The 23307-nt window shown below is 45.7% G+C and overlaps 1 long non-coding RNA gene across 1 annotated transcript in view; it reads left to right on the top strand.

Moving 5' to 3' along the window:
* Positions 1-10686, top strand: part of LOC129828797 (uncharacterized) — a 36071-nt gene extending 25385 nt beyond the window's left edge. The window contains exon 3 of the long non-coding RNA XR_008755296.1: positions 10280-10686. This is a non-coding gene — a long non-coding RNA (uncharacterized LOC129828797). The remainder of the gene's footprint in view (positions 1-10279) is intronic.
* The last annotated feature ends 12621 nt before the right edge of the window (positions 10687-23307 follow it).

Below are 23307 nucleotides of genomic sequence, written 5' to 3' on the forward strand. Positions count from 1 at the left end.
TGTGGATGAATTTGAATGACCCAACTTCGAAAATGAATGCTACTTTTTTCTTGCCCTATATTTTCTTTCCTTGCTGTGCTTCAACCTGTATATACAGTACCTCATATTCTAATCACACTGATTATACCTGTACGTTTATGAACCTGTGTCCTCCCATTGGTGGCCCATGCCTCAGCCTTAGAATTAGCGCAGCCGTAGCGCGTTGCATCACACACTGTAGTTTGTGATTCAAATGCTAATGCAGTAGGAGGCGCCGCTCTTCAGAGTGCTTTGTGCTACCACAATGGCCAGGTCATGGAAGCGGGAGGAGAAGACACCAAGAGCAATTGTTGAGGAGGTGGAGGGAAGTGGTAGCTATGGCGTGGTCCGCAATCCCCCCATTCAGGATGAGTTAATAATGTTATTATACGAGGGAGATGTACAGCAGTGAACAAGGTGACGGTATCAGGGTGAGGATGAGGTAGAGTGCTTCAGGGGGATGGAGGGGGGTGTAGGGAACACAGCAGTACATACTAATGCACTCACTGACAGGACTCCCATGTGCCTGCAGCCACAGAGACTGATGGAACGTCGGATGATTCTGAACGCAGCTAATGAACTATAGTGAAATTGTACAGGGGTTCAGTATTCCGATTACTCTTTACAGATCCTGTGAGCTTACTCAATCACACACGTTTTACGTTTTCAGGTTGTTTTTACAGTCTCACAATTCACAACACTGGGTTGTACTCAGGGCATCTTTTTACCAATCAATCAATCAAAACTATAAATATTTATTCACGAGAAAGGGTTATGCTCTAATCATTGAACTTTCTATATTGTACAGGGAGATGTATAATGAATAAAACTTTGAAGAACTGCAATTCATTTAAAAGTCCCAGTTAGTAGGCAGGTCACTAAGTCATATGGAATGGTATGCACCTACATTAAACTGATACACAAACACACACACACACACACACACACACACACACACACACACACACACACACACACACACACACACACACACACACACACACACACACACACACACACACACACACACACACACACACAACACAATTTGCAGGGTGTATCCCTGGTCTATGTTGTTTTCAGGTCTGGATGAGTGAGTTCAGTTTGCCATTTAGTCTGACAGTAGGAAGCTGTGAGCACAGAGCCTTTAAAAGTCAGCCCTTTCTTCCAACCATGTGTCCTTTAATAGAGCTTGGCCCTTTATTGATAAGCAGGCCTCGTATTCATAGGAAGATGGACTTACATACAAAGACTTCAGAATGGAGCTGACCTTTTAGGTCAGACAGTATTTTCTTGTAATAATTCCATTTGCAGAGTATGCTGGCATGAAAGAAGATGTCCTTAACAGTACCCCCTCTACAGGACTGTGGGAGTGGAAGGATACTGGTGTTCTCTCTCTCCCTCTCCTCTTTCTCTCTCTCCCTCTCCTCTTTCTCTCTCTCTCTCTCCTCTTTCTCTCTCTCCCTCTCTTTCTCTCTCTCCCTCTCCTCTTTCTCTCTCTCTCCCTCTCCTCTTTCTCTCTCTCCCTCTCCTCTTTCTCTCTCTCCCTCTCCTCTTTCTCTCTCTCTCTCTCTCCTCTTTCTCTCTCTCTCTCTCCTCTTTCTCTCTCTCCCTCTCCTCTTTCTCTCTCTTTCTCCTCTTTCTCTCTCTCCCTCTCTTCTTTCTCTCTCTCCCTCTCCTCTTTCTCTCTCTCCCTCTCCTCTTTCTCTCTATCTCTCTCCTCTTTCTCTCTCTCTCTCTCTCTCTCTCTCTCTCTCTCTCTCTCTCTCTCTCTCTCTCTCTCTCTCTCTCTCCTCTTTCTCTCTCTCCCTCTCCTCTTTCTCTCTCTCCCTCTCCTCTTTCTCTCTCTCTCTCTCCCTCTCTTCTTTCTCTCTCTCCCTCTCCTCTTTCTCTCTCTCCCTCTCCTCTTTCTCTCTATCTCTCTCCTCTTTCTCTCTCTCTCTCTCTCTCTCTCTCTCTCTCTCTCTCTCTCTCTCTCTCTCTCTCTCTCTCCTCTTTCTCTCTCTCCCTCTCCTCTTTCTCTCTCTCCCTCTCCTCTTTCTCTCTCTCTCTCTCCTCTTTCTCTCTCTCCCTCTTGGTGATGGAGTGTGTGGAATTTGGACAATAGGGATATGTTTTTTCACTGACATGGACGCTGTCAGGGCCACATACACACAGAAGAGTTAAACCCCTCTCCAGAGGAGGAGATGAGGAAGAGCTATGTCCGGTCTATTAGAATATATGAGCAGGCCGTTCTTTGCACAGAAGATGTCCACACCTCTCCAAAGACAGCATGTCGTAAAAGTGCATTTCTCTGTAAAAGCCAGGAGGTGTGAGTGAGGATGTTTTTTCTGTATTTTCGTCCATGTGCCACGCAGACTCGATGGTTATGCTACTGCAGGGGAGCCAAAGTGAGCATGTCTTAGTATCTGTCTGCGTTATGATATGCCATGAAAATAAACTGCCTGGCCATCTTGTCTTCCTCTCACACGTGTCACACGATTTAACATTCTGTTCATATGACAAGGAGCTGGGGTCTCCTCTCTCCTTCATTTGTGTGAACTCAGTCATTACCACTACACAGGCCTCTGAGAAGGATCACAAGCGTCCCTCTCTAATGAGAAAACATCATCTGTGAGATTTGCTCATTATTAATGGGGCACTAATATAGTCCTACCAAATGTTCAGACCTCTAAACAGGGTGAAAAGGGACCATGATAAGATTGTTTTGTTTAACTAATAGTGTCATCAGTGGTTAATGCATTTCAAAAGAAGTGGAGGGGTTGAACTGCTTTGAGGATGAGCAATGCAATAATAATAATTGTTTTTAGATCAAAAAGGGCATAATTAATTCCTAGTCTTGAACTTTGAGGACGGGGAAAGCTTGGTGGTGGCGGGGAGAGAGGGAGGGGGGCAGGGGGGACGGACGATGTTTAGCGAAGGAAAACCCAGCAGCTCCGGGGAAAGAAGTCCTGGTGTGCTGGAATTGAATACCGTTGCAAGGTCGACAGTTTCCATTTAATTTCTGCGGTGGTATTTAATGAAAGCACCGTCCTAAAGTCCGCCATTTAAAGAATCGCGGTGTGCAGAAAATGAGTGACTTAAAGTGTCGGTCCGCTTGCGGTCCGAGACCTGCGGTTAGTCCGCTGTCATTGGGAATTCGGTGACAGCAGGGTGCTGAATAATGTTCAGGGGCACAACTATCCACGCGCCTGCTTTATTAACCTGGGATAATGGTGTTCTCAGGTAATTAAAGTTCCTGGGTGGAGCGGGGAATTGTCTTGTTCTGCTAGCTAGAGACATCACACAGCGGAGGAAGGCCTTTGAGCAGCCCTCATTCTCAGAAAGTGGTTCTGTCCGAATAACCACATTTGTATCCTAAATAGTAGGCTGTTTGAATATGCGACAAAATAAGGTTCAATAGTAGGTATGCGAGTATAAATGCACGGATGTCATACTCTTTTCGGCATTCATGACATTGACAACAGCTGATTACAATTACATATGGGGATGCGCTACCGAAATCAACGAATAATAACAGGAAACAATGCAATCGCACATGATGCATTCTCAGTATGCGAAAACAGAGTAAGACTATGCGAATTTTTGAAAATAGATTATGGTTTAAATGCCAGGATGTTATACTCATTTCGGCTTATCATCTAATAGAATTCTAGAATTCAATGCACACTTTTCCACAATGCATAGGAAGAGATGGGCTGCGAGTGAAAATCCCTAGTTCTCCTCAAGGAGCCAAACAAAAACACTACACTCTTCGAAAAAAGTATCCTTATAGAACCAAAAGGGGTTCTATTTCTTGCTTCATATATGGAACCCCTAAAAGTTATATATAGAACCCTTTTATAGGGTTCTTTGAGCAGAACCCTAGAGGTTCTTCTTCACTGAACCAAAATGGTTCTATATAGAACCCAGCATGGTGCCATTTATGAATGATGGCTACTACTATTAAATAGTAATATTTTTAGCTAAGAATATAATTTAATAAACAATTTAATAATGGACAAAAGAATACCAGCATAATTATTTGAATTTATTGTCTTTACATGCAAACATAGTTTGAAAATGTGCACTGATGGCCAGGGAGGCATCTCTTTCTTGGAATGATGGGCCACGTCAACTCTGGCTGATGACTTTACAATATAATACAATACAACACAATATACTTTGTCCATTAGTTACAGTGAACAAAAATGTGTCTTCATCCACCCCAAATTGAGTTGAGACAAGTACAGGTTCATGCTTCATGCAGTGCCCCTGGATGGAGAGAACTTTGTGGAGTTAAGGACCTTGTCAACGGATGGGCTATTGCAGCAGACGACCACACCGGGTTCCACTCCTATCAGCTAAAAGCAAAGAGGCAGCTACAGTGGGCACGCAGTCAACAACACAGGACAAGTGAGGAGTGGACGATTCCTGGTTCCTGTTGTGTCATGCTGATGGCAGAGTCAGGTTCTGGCATAAGCAGCATTAGTCCATGGCCCCATCCTGCCTGGTGGCAGTGGTGCCATGGTGTGGGGAATGTTTTCCTAACGCACGTTAGGTCTCTTGATACCAATTGAGCAACGTGTCCATTCCCCTAAGAATTCAGGCTGTTCTGGAGGCAAAGGGGGGTCCGACCTGTACTAGTTTGGTGTACCTAATAAACTGGTCTCTGAGTGGATATAGAACCTTTTTTGGTAAAGGGTTCTTTAATCTTGTCCAATGAACCAAAAGTGTCTATATACAACCCCAAAGAACCCTTTTGTTCTACGAGTGTAGGCTATTTTAATTAAGATGCAGAATAGCAAAGCTTCTGTGGTGCTGTTCAAATGTAGGCTAAGTAGTTTTTGATCTACTTAAAATGATCATAAGTATTGCATCGTAGGTAGCCTCGTAGAGAACAAGGCTTGAGGCGTGACCACGACGTGATTTTGGAGGTATGGTAACGCGAGACTACTTCGTAGGCTACATCTTTGAAAGCAGAAGTATTTTTTTATTATGTTGCTGTCCAGGAGTTCTGAATTTGCGATGAACCCAACTATTCACGTTTTTCTGTGCAATAGTCTTTCGATTTGAACATTTGAAAAGTTTTGGTGTGTGTACTAGGCTATTTGATTGAATGTATATACAGTGCCGTGAAAAAGTATTTGCCCCCTTTATAATTTTCTTTACTTTTGCATATTTTTGATACTGAATGTTAGCAATTATTTAAACAAACCTAATATTAGATAAAGAACCGAGTGAACAAATAACACAACAATTCCATACTTATTTCAATTATTTCATAAACAAAGTTATGCAACACCCAATGCCCCTGTTTGAAAAAGTAATTGCCCCCTTCCACTCAATAACTGGTTGTACCACCTTTAGCTGCAATGACTCCAACCAGACACTTCCTGTAGTTGTTGATCAGTCTCTCACATCGCTTTGGAGGAATTCTGGCCCACTCTTCCATGCAGAACTGCTTTAACATTTGTGGGTTTTCAAGCATGAACTGCTCATTTCAAGTCCTGCCACAACATCTGAATTGGGATTAGGCCTGGACTTTGACTAGGCCATTCCTTTTTAGCCATTTTCATGTAAAGTTTGTGTGTTTTGAATCATTGTCTTGCTTCATGACCCAGCTGCGCTTCAGTTTCAGCTCACAGACGGATGGCCTGACATTCTCCTGTAGAATTCTCTGATACAGAGCAGAATTATTGATTCCTTCTATTAAGGCCCATGTCATCCAAAAAGTTATACTTTTGACTCATCTGTCCATAGAACATTCTTCCAAGAGTCTTGATGATCTTCCAGGTGCTTTTTGGCAAACTTGAGTCGACTTTTTGGACAAGATGGGTCCCATTATGTCTGGTGAAAACCAAACACAGCATTCCACTGTAAGAACGTCATACCAACGGTCAAGCATGGAGGTGGTAGTGTGTTGGTTTGGGGATGCTTTGCTGCCTCAGGACCTGGACGACTTGCCTTAATAGAAGGAACCATGAATTCTGCTCTGTATCAGAGAATTCTACAGGAGAATGTCAGGCCATCCGCCTGTTTTTTTGGGTAGTTGTAAACTCAGGTTCCCTTTATCTAATATTAGGTTTTGGTTGAAGATCTGATAACATTCAGTATCAAAAATGTGAAAAAAAATTAAATCAGAAAGGGAGCAAATCCTTTGTCACGGCACTGTATGTTAGAGCACTTTAGTTTCAATAAAAAATATGTTGAAATGGAACCAAATTATGTGTTTCTGTCTGCAGTCCTTTTTAAACAGGATAGATGGGCTATATGGTATATGTTGACTGGAACTGTCTGTTTCTGTCTTCAGTCCTTTTTTTTGTTATATTTTTCACCCCCTTTCTTCTCCCCAATTTCGTGGTATCCAATTGGTAGTAGTTACAGTCTTGTCTCATCGCTGCAACTCCCGTACGGACTCGGTGAAGGTCGAGAGCCATGCGTCCTCCAAAACACAACCCAACCAAGCCGCACTGCTTCTTGACACAATGCCCATCCAATGACACAATGACACTTGACACAATGCCCATGTTGGAGGAAACACCGTACACCTGGCGACCGTGTCAGCATGCACTGCTCCCAGCCCGCCACAGGAGCAGTGCGCAATGAGACAGGGATATCCCTGCCGGCCAAACCATCCCTAACCCGAACGACGCTGGGCCAATTGTGCACCACCCCATGGGCCTCCCGGTCAAAGCCGGCTTTGACAGAGCCTGGACTCAAACCCGGAATCTCTAGTGGCACAGCTAGCACTGCGATGCAGTGCCTTAGACCACTGCGCCACTCGGGAGGCCTTCAGTCCTTTTTAAACAGGATAGATGGGCTATATGGTATATGTTGACTGGAACTGTCTGTTTCTGTCTTCAGTCCTTTTTTTTGTTATATTTTTCACCCCCTTTCTTCTCCCCAATTTCGTGGTATCCAATTGGTAGTAGTTACAGTCTTGTCTCATCGCTGCAACTCCCGTACGGACTCGGTGAAGGTCGAGAGCCATGCGTCCTCCAAAACACAACCCAACCAAGCCGCACTGCTTCTTGACACAATGCCCATCCAATGACACAATGACACTTGACACAATGCCCATGTTGGAGGAAACACCGTACACCTGGCGACCGTGTCAGCATGCACTGCTCCCAGCCCGCCACAGGAGCAGTGCGCAATGAGACAGGGATATCCCTGCCGGCCAAACCATCCCTAACCCGAACGACGCTGGGCCAATTGTGCACCACCCCATGGGCCTCCCGGTCAAAGCCGGCTTTGACAGAGCCTGGACTCAAACCCGGAATCTCTAGTGGCACAGCTAGCACTGCGATGCAGTGCCTTAGACCACTGCGCCACTCGGGAGGCCTTCAGTCCTTTTTAAACAGGATAGATGGGCTATACGGTATATGTTTAATGTGATACAGTAGTCTTCCTCTAACCAGTCAGAGTAGGCCTACAACTCCATTCCTATTCTATTCAGACTTTAGAGAAAAAAATTGAATTGGAAATGAGCTATTATCAGGCTGGTTAATGCCATGCATGTCTGTTGACTCCCCCCACAGTCGGCCCAGCCCCACCTGCTCAGCCAGTCAGGTGCCACTACTGCGTTGCGGCCGTGGCATACTGTATACTCTTTACTAAATGGTACATGCTAAATAGTATGCGACGATCAGTACATAGTATGCAGTTTAAGTATGTAGTACGCTAGTATGGGTATTCGGACACAGCCTGCGTCACTGACAGGAATAGTAGGAAGAGTCATATAGGCCATATTGTCCATTTCTCTCAACATCTCTTTGTTCACTGACATAATTTCCTGTACTGACCATTGACCTTCCATGCTATTTTTTAATGAAGACATATTTGGGCCTGTTTGGATAGCCAGAAACTATTCATAGTGGCTTAGACCCTAACTTTAAAATACATTACTTGGGGAGTGATTATAAGAAAGAGAGTCAGATTTTTTGGTTCAGAGTTACAGTGATGGTGATGGTGGTGACAATGATGATGATGGAGCCAGGTGATAATGACAGAGGAGCTGATGATGATGATGATGATGTTTTGGACACAGGCCTCCGGGACAAACAGGTGTGTATTTTTTCTCCCAGATAGGATTCCAGTGAACACAGAGGTCTGTTCCTAATCTGGGCTGGAATGTAAAGTGTGAGAGTTGATTACACTCTCCAACCGGGCATTTCTCAAGTGCATGTAATTACAGTAGGCACACCGCTTCCTAAGAGCCCTGTCAATCTGAATCACAAACAAACTCACAGTTCTTCTCTGAGCATGGGCGAGATGTGTGTTTGTGTGTGTGTGTGTGTGTGTGTGTGTGCATGTGCGTGTCTGTCTGTCAAAAATACCCCTAAAAGTGCATGTCTGTGCAGAGCCTGCACTCTGTGTTGTTTTCAGCACCCCTTGTTCCTCAATGACAGGGGATTGGATGTCATTTTGCTCCAGTTTACACAGGGAGCAATGATCAATCACAAAACAGGGGCAGGAGATTACCCTCTTAGTCCACAACCAATTCTGTGTACTGTGTGGATCTGGGCCTGAGGCCCAATGGTGTCAACCAGCCAATGATCCTGAGTGAGTTTATGAAACAAAATGTGGCTGCCACAGATTGACTATAATCTTTAATAAACACATAACATGCCAAGCCAAGATGTGTGAAAAAGGTTGAGGTACATATTTAGATAAGATTAATTGGGATATCAATTGTCTAGCCTCTTTGCAACATAAACCTGAGAAAATCTATTCTTCAACTCACCTGGGCACACAAACCCTCATCAAATATGCATGTAACCCTTCCATCCATCTGTCCTTCAACGTACGGATGTGCTTGTGTCCCCTGACAAAAACACTAACATCTCTCTCTCTCTCTATCCCTCTCTCTCTCTATCCTTCTCTCTCTCTATCCTTCTCTGCTGTTTGTGATTGTCATTCTGTAAGCATATGCATGGAAGGCTGCCTCCTCTCTCTCTCTCTCTCTCTCTCTCTCTCTCTTTCTCTCTCTATAAATTAAACAGGGAGTTGTGGTAAATTACATTGCCAATTCAAATCCAGCCGCTAATGCATCTCATTCAGGCCGTGGCTCTGCTGTCCCCGGAGTTATCTGTGTCAGCCAGCCCAGCCTTGCATGCCATGTCAACGGTCTATTGAAAAGGAGCAAGAAGTTTAGCTAGCATACAGTGCCCTGAGCGAGGACAGAGAGGGGGAGTCGGAGAGGAGCGGTGGTGGTGGTGGGACGGCATGAAACATTTATCAGTGTGGCGTCGGCGGCGAGTCACAGGGATGTTTTAATTCGCACAGGAAAGAGGCCGTGTCGGAGGCCGGGCGCAGTTCTAATTAAACTGATACAGCTCTCAGAATTGGCTGGTACCCCGTCGCAGTTGTCATCTGCCTGCCTCCCTCGTCTTCAAACTATTTGAAAATCAATTATCTCAACAAACCAGCTGTAAGGACTTTGTGCAAGCCACTTACTCCTGAAGTGAATAACTTATTTGAAATTCATTACTGCATGGAGCAAACGCAGGGGCTCTCCAAGATTTTGTTTTCTTTTTCTTTTTTTCCCATTAACCTTTTTTTTTAATAAACTGCTGTCTGGTCCGATTTTTATTCTCTTCCCCCCTCCTGGTTGTTGTCTCCTTCTCTTAACCTGAGCGATTGTCATGCAATTTTAACCAGCTCAGCGCCTCTGTCTCCCCACTGCAGGCTGCCAGGCTCCAGTGGAAGAGCTTGATTGGCTTCTTTCATTTATTTATCGCATGCAAATCACAGGACTCCCAGAGATGCTTCCCTTTGTGCATGAATATTGATGGATAAAGGATGGAGGGGGAGTGGATGAGTATTTGAAGTGGAGGGGGTGGTAGTGTGTGTGCGAGTGTGTGAGTGACTGTGTGTGTGGTTGTGTGTATATTTGGTACTGAGAGAGAGGGTTAAGTAGGATTGTTTTAAACATTATCCTTGCGCTGTCAGAGTGACCGAGCATTAGAGGCACTTCCACATTTTAATGATTAATTTTTTCTGTTTCCCTTTGGAGGGGTGGGTGGCAGGCAGTGGCTGAGTGCATTGGGGGGGATTGTGTGTGTGTGTATGTGTGTGCATCCAATGTACACACCAGTGTGTGTGGCGAGGCTGGTTGTGTGTCAAGGACATTAGCAGCATGGACGGCTGATAGACACAACAGTGGAGGGGAAGTGAAAGTGAGTTGATCCAATGTCACTCTTGCTCTGGTCTTAATCTCTCTCCCTCCGTCTCCTTCTCTCCCTCCTATCCCTCCCTCTCTTCCTCCCTCTGTAAGCCTTTCACACAGGATCAGACAGACAGGAGAGAAGGAGAGGAGAGGAACGAGGGAGAGGAGAGGGAGTGAGCTTTATCAGCGAGTGGGCCTGACATGCCTGTCACCCGTGTCCCCGCTGAGGCCTGTGTACCGAGACAGGAGGTGTCACATCCCCACATCGCTGCCTTTGTGCCACCAGCTGCACTTCTGAGGACGCTCTCTCTCGCCACAAACAGGGCTGGAGCTGAAGCTGGAGCTGGGCCATCAACATGGGCCGCTGACACTCACAGACAGATATAAACAGGGTCTGCTTGCACCAGGGAAGTCCACTGTTATTGTCCGGTGCGGTGTTGGTGCACTGACTCTACCATGTGTAGTATGAATTGAGGGGGGTATCTTTCCTTATTGAGGGGGGGTATCTTTCCTTATTAAAGGGGGTATCTTTCCTTATTGAGGGGGGGGGGGGGTCTTTCCTTATTAAAGGGGGTATCTTTCCTTATTGAGGGGGGGTATCTTTCCTTATTAAAGGGGGTATCTTTCCTTATTGAGGGGGGTTATCTTTCCTTATTAAAGGGGGTATCTTTCCTTATTGAGGGGGGTTATCTTTCCTTATTAAAGGGGGTATCTTTCCTTATTGAGGGGGGGTATCTTTCCTTATTAAAGGGGGTATCTTTCCTTATTGAGGTGGGGTATCTTTCCTTATTGAGGGGGGGTATCTTTCCTTATTAAAGGGGATATCTTTCCTTATTGAGGGGGGGTATCTTTCCTTATTGAGGGGGGGTATCTTTCCTTATTAAAAGGGGTATCTTTCCTTATTGAGGGGGGTATCTTTCCTTATTGAGGGGGGTTATCTTTCCTTATTAAAGGGGGTATCTTTCCTTACTGAGGGGGGGGGGGGTATCTTTCCTTATTGAGGGGGGGTATCTTTCCTTATTAAAGGGGGTATCTTTCCTTATTGAGGGGGGGTATCTTTCCTTATTGAAGGGGGTATCTTTCCTTACTGAGGGGGGGTATCTTTCCTTATTGAGGGGGGGTATCTTTCCTTATTAAAGGGGGTATCTTTCCTTATTGAGGGGGGGTATCTTTCCTTATTGAAGGGGGTATCTTTCCTTATTGAGGGGGGGTATCTTTCCTTATTAAAGGGGGTATCTTTCCTTATTGAGGGGCTGGTATTAACTATGTCATTGGTGGTACAGTAATTGCTGGGTGGGAGTATTGTGTTTGCATTTCCTTTGCTAGATTTTCAGGTCATGATGCTCATTTCAATGGTGCCTCAGCTGTGTGTGAGCCTACTGTTAAACGTGTCCCCAGTCTCACCTTGCGCTCAGAGGTAGTTGATGTCATCACAGTGACATGGTTTCTCAGAGCCGTCCGTCAAGCCAATGGCCCGTGAAGTTCACCTCTGTGACAAAAGGCTGTGTTCTCTTGACTTCCATGGTCAACATGTCACCGTTACCCATGGCAACTGTTTGATGGCCAGCCAGTGTGCCTTTCCTGTTTGAGACGACGGTGTGTGTGTAATGGTTGGGGGTGGAGGTATAGGGTGTAGGTAGGGAGGTGTGAGGGTTGGAGGTATATGGGGTAGGTAGGGAGGTGTGAGGGTTGGCGGTATAATGGGTAGGTAGGGAGGTGTGAGGGTTGGAGGTATAAGGGGTAGGTAGGGAGGTGTGATGGTTGGAGGTATAGGGACTAGGTAGGGAGGTGTGATGGTTAGAGGTGGAGGTATAGGGGGTACGTAGGGAGGTGTGATGGTTGGAGGTGGAGGTATAAGGGGTAGGTAGGGAGGTGTGATGGTTGGAGGTGGAGGTATAAGGGGTAGGTAGGGAGGTGTGATGGTTAGAGGTATAGGGGGTAGGTAGGGAGGTGTGATGGTTGGAGGTGGAGGTATAAGGGGTAGGTAGGGAGGTGTGATGGTTGGGGGTGGAGGTATAAGGGGTAAGTAGGGAGGTGTGATGGTTAGAGGTATAAGGGGTATAAGGGGTAGGTAGGGAGGTGTGATGGTTGGAGGTATAGGGGGTATAGGGGGTACGTAGGGAGGTGTGATGGTTGGAGGTATAGAGGGTATAGGGGGTAGGTAGGGAGGTGTGATGGTTGGGGGTGGAGGTATAGGGGGTACGTAGGGAGGTGTGATGGTTGGAGGTGGAGGTGTAGGGGGTAGGTAGGGAGGTGTGATGGATGGGGGTGGAGGTGTAGGGGGTAGGTAGGGAGGTGTGATGGTTGGAGGTATAGGGGGTAGGTAGGGAGGTGTGATGGTTGGGGGTGGAGGTATATGGGGTAGGTAAGGAGGTGTGATGGTTAGAGGTGGAGGAATAGGGGGTAGGTAGGGAGGTGTGATGGTTAGAGGTGGAGGTATAAGGGGTAGGTAGGGAGGTGTGATGGTTGGAGGTGGAGGTATAAGGGGTAGGTAGGGAGGTGTGATGGTTAGAGGTATAGGGGGTAGGTAGGGAGGTGTGATGGTTGGAGGTGGAGGTATAAGGGGTAGGTAGGGAGGTGTGATGGTTGGGGGTGGAGGTATAAGGGGTAAGTAGGGAGGTGTGATGGTTAGAGGTATAAGGGGTATAAGGGGTAGGTAGGGAGGTGCGATGGTTGGAGGTATAGGGGGTATAGGGGTATGTAGGGAGGTGTGATGGTTGGAGGTATAGAGGGTATAGGGGGTAGGTAGGGAGGTGTGATGGTTGGGGGTGGAGGTGTAGGGGGTAGGTAGGGAGGTGTGATGGTTGGGGGTGGAGGTGTAGGGGGTAGGTAGGGAGGTGTGATGGTTGGAGGTATAGGGGGTAGGTAGGGAGGTGTGATGGTTGGGGGTGGAGGTATAGGGGGTAGGTAAGGAGGTGTGATGGTTAGAGGTGGAGGTATAAGGGGTAGGTAGGGAGGTGTGATGGTTAGAGGTGGAGGTATAGGGGGTAGGTAGGGAGGTGTGATGGTTGGGGGTGTAGGTGTAGGTGTAGGGGGTAGGTAGGGAGGTGTGATGGTTGGAGGTATAGGGGGTAGGTAGGGAGGTGTGATGGTTGGAGGTATAGAGGGTATAGGGGGTAGGTAGGGAGGTGTGATGGTTGGGGGTGGAGGTATAGGGGGTAGGTAGGGAGGTGTGATGGTTGGAGGTATAGAGGGTATAGGGGGTAGGTAGGGAGGTGTGATGGTTGGGGGTGGAGGTATAGGGGGTAGGTAGGGAGGTGTGATGGTTGGAGGTATAGGGGTATAGGGGGTAGGTAAGGCGGTGTGATGGTTGGGGTGAAGGTATAGGGGGTAGGTAAGGATGTGTGATGGTTGGGGGTGGAGGTATACACTCTTAGAAAAAAAGGTACTATGTTGAACCTAAAATGGTTCTTCGGCTGTCCCTATAGGAGAACCCTTTGAAGAATCCTTTTTGGTTCCAGGTAGAACCCTTTTGGGTTCCATTTAGAACCCTTTACACAGAGGATTCTACATGGAACCCAACATAGATCTACTTGTAACCAAAAAGGGTTATCCTACAGGGACAGCCAAAGAACCCTTTTGGAACCCTTTTCCTAAGAGTGTAAGGGGAAGGTAGGGAGGCGTGATGGTTGGGAGTAGAGGTATAGGGGCAAGGTAGGGAGGCGTGATAGTTGGGGGAAGGGGAAGGGTTGTTTTTGCTGGACAGTGTGATTGTCAGTGTCTATTGCACATCTAGAGAGCCTCTGGATTGTGAGACAGAGACTCTCCTCTGCTCCTCTCTCCCATCTATCCTCTGCTCCTCTCACCTCTCCTCTGCTCCTCCCTCCCCTCTTTCCTCTGCTCCTCCCTCCCCTCTATCCTCTGCTCCTTTCACCTCTCCTCTGCTCCTCCCTCCCCTCTATCCTCTGCTCCTCTCACCTTTCCTCTGCTCCTCCCTCCCCTCTATCCTCTGCTCCTCTCACCTCTCCTCTGCTCCTCCCTCCCCTCTATCCTCTGCTCCTCTCACCTCTCCTCTGCTCCTCCCTCCCCTCTATCCTCTGCTCCTCTCACCTCTCCTCTGTTCCTCCCTCCCCTCTATCCTCTGCTCCTCTCACCTCTCCTCTGCTCCTCCCTCCCCTCTATCCTCTGCTCCTCTCACCTCTCCTCTGCTCCTCCCTCCCCTCTATCCTCTGCTCCTCTCACCTCTCCTCTGCTCCTCCCTCCCCTCTATCCTCTGCTCCTCTCAACTCTCCTCTGCTCCTCCCTCCCCTCTATCCTCTGCTCCTCTCACCTCTACTCTACTCCTCCCTCCCCTCTATCCTCTGCTCCTCTCACCTTTCCTCTGCTCCTCCCTCCCTCCCTGTCTCCTCTGCCTCGGGCCTCTCAGGAGCCCTACAGCAGAAGTACACAGGAAGGAAATTAAGCACAGGAGCCTTAGCTATAGGAAAATGGGGTCAAATTGCCTTTCAGTTGCCGTAATCTTCAAATTGTTTCTAAATTACAGCAGGAGTGAGTGCCCACAATTTGTTTCTATTCTGAGGAGTCGGATGAGAGGGCCACTTCAGTTACTTAATTTCAGAATTTGATGAACACACAAACATGTGCCATGAGCCATTTCTTGTTTGTGCTGTTCACTCTATAGTCCTATGAAAAGGACTTGTTTGCATGCAGAGGGAAGATGGGAGAGATTATCAATAAGAAAGCCATTATGGAACATGCTTAAGTACAGCAAGAACACTTTTGCCATTTTGGCAGTCTGAATCCTGCTCTAGGAATTATTTGATCAATATCATTGTAGCATAATAGAGAGGAGTAAATTATATGATCAATTCTGCTATGCTATGTGTGTGTGTGTGCGCGCAAGTGCATGTGTGTATTTGTGTCTGTTTGACAAACACGTACATGTACCTTAGTTCAATGATCTTATTTATTTTTTAATCTTCAAATTAAATATTTATTTATTCTTTGTGTGGAAAGGATTTCCTGATAATGTATAAAGCTTTCATTTTGAAAAACATATTAATTGAGTATTAATTCTCAAATATTATACCAACAATTGACTGACTGGTGAATAATTGATTTGTATCATAGTGGCTATGAACACAGACATATTGCACCCTCTTCTAGTCCCTTGACCTTGAATAACATGCTCTATAATTCAGCTGACACACATACAGGTAGGCTATACATCTCACTCACATTCAGTTTATATGCACATATACACACTGACACACATACAGGTAAGCTATACATCTCACATTCACATCTCACATTCAGCTTAGACACACACATGCATAAAGGTTTGGCTATACAGCTCACATTCAGGTTGGATCTGGTCTGTGTCATACATATACAGTATAAGATGGATTGGCTGGCTTTCTCTGCTGGCTGTGGCTGTAGAGATGATTCCATCTTGAGGTAAGTTCACCTAATAATCCAACCATCCTAACTTCCCCCTACACTTTTAGGAAAAAGGGATCAAAAAGGTTTCTTTGGCTGTGCCCATAGCATAACCCTTTTTGGTTCCAGGTAGAAACCTTTTTGGTTTCAGGTAAAACCCTTTTTGGTTCCAGGTAGAACCCTTTCCACAGAGGGTTCTACATGGAACCAAATGGGTTCTACCTGGAACCAAAAAGGGTTCCTCAAAGGGTTCTCCTATGGGAACAGTCGAATAACCCCTTTAGGTTCTAAATAGCTTATTTTTTTCTAAGTGTGTACTGTACTTTCACAAACAGGAGTCTGCTGAGAGATCGAAGGTGACGTTTTATCAGGCTCGGAACAAAACCCAAAGCTGTGACCTAACTGAATCTTGCCTGTGTACTCCACTAACGCCCCCCCCCCCCCCCCCCCCCCCCCCCCCCCCCCACCTCACCCACCCCCAGCTGTACCTCTGTATCAGTCTAACCCTCTCTGAAGAAGATATCACTTCCTGGTTCCTCATCCTGACACCGCAGATAGGGTGGAGAGGGACAGGGACAGGGACAGGAACGAGGGGTAATATACATCTCCTCACTTTAGGTTGGCCACGGCAATGTGGCGTGGTTAACTTCACAGAGAGACTGAGACGCTCTCGCCGAGCAGAGCACGCCCTGATACCTCCGTGTTTTTTCTGCTTTTGAGTTTGATTTGTTTTTGTTTTTCTTCATCTCTCGTTCCCGTCACATGATAAAAAAGTTCAGCCGTTGAGAACGCTAAGCAACCGAGATGAGAAGAGAAGGTGGAGGGAGAGAAGGAGGGAATGAGGGACGGAGGAGGGAAAGAGTGGGAGGGGAGGATGACACAAAGAGAGGCTGTCACACTCACTTAGATGCTGAAATATTAAAGTGTGCATGCTAGGTTATAATTTCCCCCTGAAAGCGGAGGGGAGGGGTGGTGGTGGAGAGAGAAATAGAGGGGGGCGGAAAGGTATCACAGCAGATCTTCTCCTCTCTCTCTTCCTGGAGGAGACGCGGCACACTTTTAATACCATGAGTTTAATTACCGTCAGCAGTCAACTGGCTGGCTGGCTGCTGCCTTCACCAGCTTCTCCTCTTCCCATTCTCCTTCCAATGATGTGAATAGTTTATTAATAATCATGTTCTCCCTCCCAGACAAAGGCAGCGGGCCCATGTGTGTCATCTAGCTCTGCTGCACGAGCTACTGTGGATTATTAAAGCTCTAAAAGGATGGGGTCACATCCCTAATCACACATTCTCCCCACTTCTAATAAAACCATTAAAGGGGACTGGGGAAACATACATGTTCTTTGACTGTAACCCTTGATGCTAGAGAGTGTGAGAGAGTTAGTGAAAGAGAGTGGGTTAGTGTGAAATAATCTCCAGGTTACTTTTGACTGAGCATTAGGTATTTTTCTGGTGCCACTGTATTCTATGAATGAACAGTTATAGAGCCCAGAGTTTTTACTGATCCGATCACATGATCAGGGAAACTCCTGGCTCTGGCTATGAAGTTGAACTGCATGAGAGGGCATGGTTGTGGCTAGTTTTTTAGTTTTTTATTATTGTGTTTTTTGTATGTTTCTTTGTGTATTTCCTATGCTCCTATACTGCCTTGATTGGGTACTTTTTGTGTCATGCAGTGACCCTTGTAAAAGAGACCTCTCAATTGGACTCCAACTTGCCTAAATAAAGCTTAAATAACAAAAATGTATTGTGCCTGTTTGGTCACCTTTGGTATTTCCAGTGGTCAGCTAAGCTATCCAGAACAAAAGCCAAGCCACTGAATCCTCAGAATTTACAGAGTCCTGGGTTGCCAGGTTGGCTGATTGCATGTTAGTTTTGGAAAGGATGATGTTTCAGAGTGTGTGTGTGTTTCTCCCAGACTGTGCTGAGCTCACCACTCTGTGAGGATGATCGGGCGGGACAGGCAGGGGGAGGAGGGGGGTGTTGTCTCATTTACACATCATCATGTTGGTGGTGGGCCATGTCACTAGGGTTGTGTTTTTCTCTCCATTCAGGGATCATCTCCCATCCAGTCTCATCTGCCCCTCCAGCCATCACATCAGGGCCCAGCCTCCAGCGCTGACAAGGGGATGGCTAGGGACAAAAAGCCCCAGACACACTCACCTCTCTGGGCCGCTCTTTGCTCTCCTCACTGGGTCAACCAGCCGCACAGGCCACATCACACCACTGCGGCCCGCTAAAGATATGTGAGGAGGGAGTGTAGACTGATGAGACAGTCACACACACACACCAATAGTGATACACATTCTCACACATTCAACACATAATGGTCCAAATCTATGAAAGATCTCAGTCCTCTTAGAACCTCCCATTAGAGGAATTGTTCTTGTTTAAAAAGTAAAGAACTAATGAAGGCTTTAATGTGATAGGACAATACCTCTCTCTCCAACAGTGGCGGACGGAGTGTCTCCATTCCAATTACTGCTCGCTAAAGTGATCGCTGAGTCATGTCTGAAGATAGACATGGCAGCCTGCCTCATTCAGGACACAAAGCCCAGCACAGATTACTCACTCTCTGACGTCCTTTGTCCAGGCAGCTGACTGATGTATCTAAACACACTATAGTATCTTGCTCACTGATTGGATTACAGTCGCCTGAGTAAACGTTGTAGAGGAAGAATAAGGTATGTCTGTCCTATTCTTTTGCTATAGGCCTACTAAAGCTTATTTTTTCTTTGGTGTGTAGTTAACGACCTTCATTCCTGCATTCCTTCATTCATGTCCTATGGTGCTCTGCTCATTGTCTCACTTCAGGTCACATACCATCACTGATTCAATTCACTTCTGAGTGCAGCCAGGAAACAGACTGATGCCGTAGCTAGGTTTAAGACATGCACACATATTATTTACTGTAACACATGGTCACTTGAAAATAGACAGACACAGATACACATATGCACTTGCGCTTGCACACACACACACTTACATACTTACACACATAGACACACTTCTTGCACACCCACGATACAATGTCCACACAAAAAAGACAGTTCTGTCCTGCTACTGTGCATACAACGCCTTCAGAAAGTATTCACACCCCTTGACTTTTTCCACATTTGTTGTGTTACAGCCTGAATTTAATATGGATTTGTATGGTCACTGGCCAACGCACAATACCCCATAATGTCAAAGTGTAATTATGCGTTTAGATATTTTTACAAATGATAAAAAATGAAAAGCTGAAATATCTTGAGTCAGTAAGTATTCAACCCCTTTGTTATGGCAAGCCTAAATAAGTTCAGGAGTCAAAATGTGCTTAACAACTCACATAATAAGTTGCATGATTTTTGAATGACTACCTCATCTCTGTACCCCACACATACAATTATATGTATGATCAGTGAATTTCAAACACAGATTCAACCACAAAGACCAGGGAGGTTTTCCAATGCCTCGCAAAGAAGGGTAGATGGGTACAAAAATAAACAGACACTGAATATCCTTTTGAGCATGGTGAATTTATGAATCACACTTTGGAAGGTGTATCAATGCACCCAGTCACTACAAAGATACAAGTGTCCTTCCTAACTTAGTTGCCGGAAAGGAAGGAAACCGCTCAGGGATTTCACCATGAGGCCAATTATGACTTTAAAAATTCTTGTCAATAGGGGGGCGCTGTTTTCACTTTGGAAAAAATCGTGCTCAAATGAAACGGCCTCGTACTCTATTCTAGATCATACAATATGCAGATTATTATTACTATTGGATAGAAAACACTCAGAAGTTTCTAAAACTGTTTGAATTATGTCTGTGAGTTAAACAGAACTCATTTTGCAGCAAACTTCCATGCAGGAAGTGAAAAATCTGAAAACGAGGCTCTGTTTCAGGGCCTGCCAATTCAATTGCCTTATATTTATCGATATGCATGCACTTCATACACCTTCCACTAGATGTCAACAGGCAGTGGAAGGTGGAATGGGGTGTCTAGCTTGATCTGAGGTCGAACAAGAGCTTTTGGAGTGGCAGGTCAGGAATTTTCTTTGTCTACCAAGGCGCGCGAAGCACCTTGATATTGTCTTCTGATAAGCGTTCGGTTTACACGGCGAATATCTCCGGCTCTGATTTTATTTGATACATGTGATAATAACATCGTAGAGTAGGTTTTTTCAACCGAGTTTTATCAGATTATTCAACGTTTATTGGGACTTTTGGAGTTTTCCGTTCTTTGCGTCGAGAGAAAATGGGAACGTTATCAACATTGGCTAGCATTGTGGCGCGAATTCGACAGAAGAAAAGGACATTCTAAAACCAAACAACGATTTATTCTGGACCAAGGACTCCTTGTACAAGATTCTGATGGAAGCTCAGCAAAAGTAAGAACAATTTATGATGTTATTTTGTATTTCTGTGGAAAATGTTGATTCCTATTCTCCGTCGTTTTGGCGAGCGCTGTCTCGCAATAACGCAAGCTGTTTGTTATGGTAAAGTTATTTTTAAAAATCTAACACGCCGGTTGCATTAAGAACCAGTGTATCTTTCATTTGCCATACAACAAGTATTTTTATGTAAAGTTTATGATGAGTTCTTTGGTCAGATTAGGTGAGTGTCCAAAATAGCTCCGGACATTCTGGGGAAATGTTGCTACATATTCACAATGTACAGTGGGGCAAAAAAGTATTTAGTCAGCCACCAATTGTGGGATAGTTCTCCCACTTAAAAAGATGAGAGAGGCCTGTAATTTTCATCATAGGTACACTTCAACTATGACAGACAAAATGAGAAAAAAAATCCAGAAAATCACATTGTAGGATTTTTTATGAATTTATTTGCAAATTATGGTGGAAAATAAGTATTTGGTCAATAACAAAAGTTTATCTCAATACTTTCTTATATACCCTTTGTTGGCAATGACAAAGGTCAAACGTTTTCTGTAAGTCTTCACAAGGTTTTCACACACTGTTGCTGGTATTTTGGCCCATTCCTCCATGCAGATCTCCTCTAGAGCAGTGATGTTTTGGGGCTGTTGCTGGGAAACACGGACTTTCAACTCCCTCCAAAGATTTTCTATGGGGTTGAGATCTGAAGACTGGCTAGGCCACTCCAGGACCTTGAAATGTTTCTTACGAAGCCCCTCCTTCGTTGCCCGGGCGGTGTGTTTGGGATCATTGTCATGCTGAAAGACCCAGCCACGTTTCATCTTCAATGCCCTTGCTGATGGAAGGAGGTTTTCACTCAAAATCTCACGATACATGGCTCCATTCATTTTCTCCTTTACACAGATCAGTCGTCCTGGTCCCTTTGCAGAAAAACAGCCCCAAAGCATGATGTTTCCACCCCCATGCTTCACAGTAGGTATAGTGTTCTTTGGATGTAACTCAGCATTCTTTGTCCTCCAAACACGACAAGGTGAGTTTTTACCAAAAAGTTATATTTTGGTTTCATCTGACCATATGACATTCTCCCAATCTTCTTCTGGATCACCCAAATGCTCTCTAGCAAACTTCAGACGGGCCTGGACATGTACTGGCTTAAGCAGGGGGACACGTCTGCCACTGCAGGATTTGAGTCCCTGGCGGCGTAGTGTGTTACTGATGGTAGGCTCTGTTACTTTGGTCCCAGCTCTCTGCAGGTCATTCACTAGGTCCCCCCGTGTGGTTCTGGGATTTTTGCTCACCGTTCTTGTGATCATTTTGACCCCACAGGGTGAGATCTTGCGTGGAGCCCCAGATCGAGGGAAATTATCAGTGGTCTTGTATATCTTCCATTTCCTAATAATTGCTCCCACAGTTGATTTCTTCAAACCAAGCTGCTTACCCATTGCAGATTCAGTCTTCCCAGCCTGGTGCAGGTCTACAATTTTGTTTCTGGTGTCCTTTGACAGCTCTTTGGTCTTGGCCATAGTGGAGTTTGGAGTGTGACTGTTTGAGGTTGTGGACAGGTGTCTTTTATACTGATAACAAGTTCAAACAGGTGCCATTAATACAGGTAACGAGTGGAGGACAGAGGAGCCTCTTAAAGAAGGTCTGTGAGAGCCAGAAATCTTGCTTGTTTGTAGGTGACCAAATACTTATTTTCCACCATAATTTGCAAATAAATTCATTAAAAGTCCTACAATGTGATTTTCTGGATTTTTTTTTTTCTCATTTTGTCTGTCATAGTTGAAGTGTACCTATGATGAAAATTACAGGCCTCTCTCATCTTTTTAAGTGGGAGAACTTGCACAATTGGTGGCTGACTAAATACTTTTTTGCCCCACTGTATAACCACGGTTTGCAGCTCTAAATATGCACATTTTCGAACAAAACATGAGTGTATTGTATAACCTGATGTTATAAGACTGTCATCTGATGAAGTTGTTCAAGGTTAGTGATTAATTTTATATCTTTTGCGATAGCTACCTTTTGCGGTGAATACATTTATTTGTGTGTTTGGCTATTGTGGTAAGCTAATAGAAATACGTATTGTGTTTTCGCTGTAAAACATTTTAAAAATCGGAAATGATGGCTGGATTCACAAGATGTTTATCTTTCATTTGCTGTATTGGACTTGTGATTTCATGAAAATTATATTATATGATATAACAGTTACAGTGTTTAATGGCTGTGATAGGAGAACACTGAGGATGGATCAACAACATTGTAGTTACTCCACAATACTAACCTTATTGACAGAATGAAAAGAGGGAACACTGTACAGAATACAATATTCCAAAGCATGCATCCTGTTTGCAACAAGGCACAAAAGTAATACTGCAAGAAATGTGGAAAATAAATTTACTTTTTGTCCTGAATTGTCACGCCCTGCTCTGTTTCACCTGTCCTTGTGCTTGTCTCCACCCCCCTCCAGGTGTCGCCCATCTTCCCCATTATCCCTTGGGTACTTATACCTGTATTAACTGTTTGTCTGTTGCCAGTTCATCTTGTTTGTTCAAGTCAACCACTGGTTTGTCTCTGCTCCTGCTTTATCCCAGTCTCTCTTTTTCTCGCCCTCCAGTTTTGACCCTTGCCTGTCCCGACTCTGAGCCCTCCTGCCTGACGACTCCGCCTGACCCTGAGCCTGCCTGCCGTCCCGTACCTTGGTCCCACTCTGGATTACCGACTACCTGACATGACCCTGAGCCTGCCTGTCGTCCAGTACCTTTGCCCCACCACTCTGGATTACTGACCCCTGCCTGCCTTGACCTGTTGTTTGCCTGCTCCTGTTGCTGTAATAAACACTGTTACTTCAACACAGTTTGCATTTGGGTCTTACCTGAAACCTGATAGTACGAACTGGCCATGACTGACTCAGCAGACTTAGACCAGCTCAGCAACGCCATCTCCTCCTAACACGACAGTAACCTCCCAGCCCCCCAGTAACCCGGCTGGTAGCAGCGCCGTCACCCCGGTTTCCCGGGAACCCTGCTTACCTCCCCCGAAGCACTACGATGGAGATTCCAGAACCTGCCGGTCCTTTCTCTCCCAGTCCTCCCTCGTTTTCGAGCTGCAGCCTTCTTCGTTCCCCTCGGACCACTCAAAGATAGCGTACATTATTACGCTGATGTCCAGGAGGGCACTCGCCTGGGCCACGGCGGTGTGGGAGCAACAATCTGCCGTCTACCTCAGTCTGGAGGTATTTGTGGCGGAGGTGAGAAAGGTGTTCGAGGCGCCGGTGTCTGGGAGAGAGGCTTCCTGGAAGTTACTCCAGCTTCTGCAGGACTCCCTCAGTGTGGCAGACTATGCGGTGGATTTCCGCACGCTAGCAGCGGAGGGTGCC

The sequence above is a fragment of the Salvelinus fontinalis genome, chromosome 30 (genome assembly GCF_029448725.1).
Source record: "Salvelinus fontinalis isolate EN_2023a chromosome 30, ASM2944872v1, whole genome shotgun sequence".
In the NCBI taxonomy this organism is placed as follows: Eukaryota; Metazoa; Chordata; class Actinopteri; order Salmoniformes; family Salmonidae; genus Salvelinus; species Salvelinus fontinalis.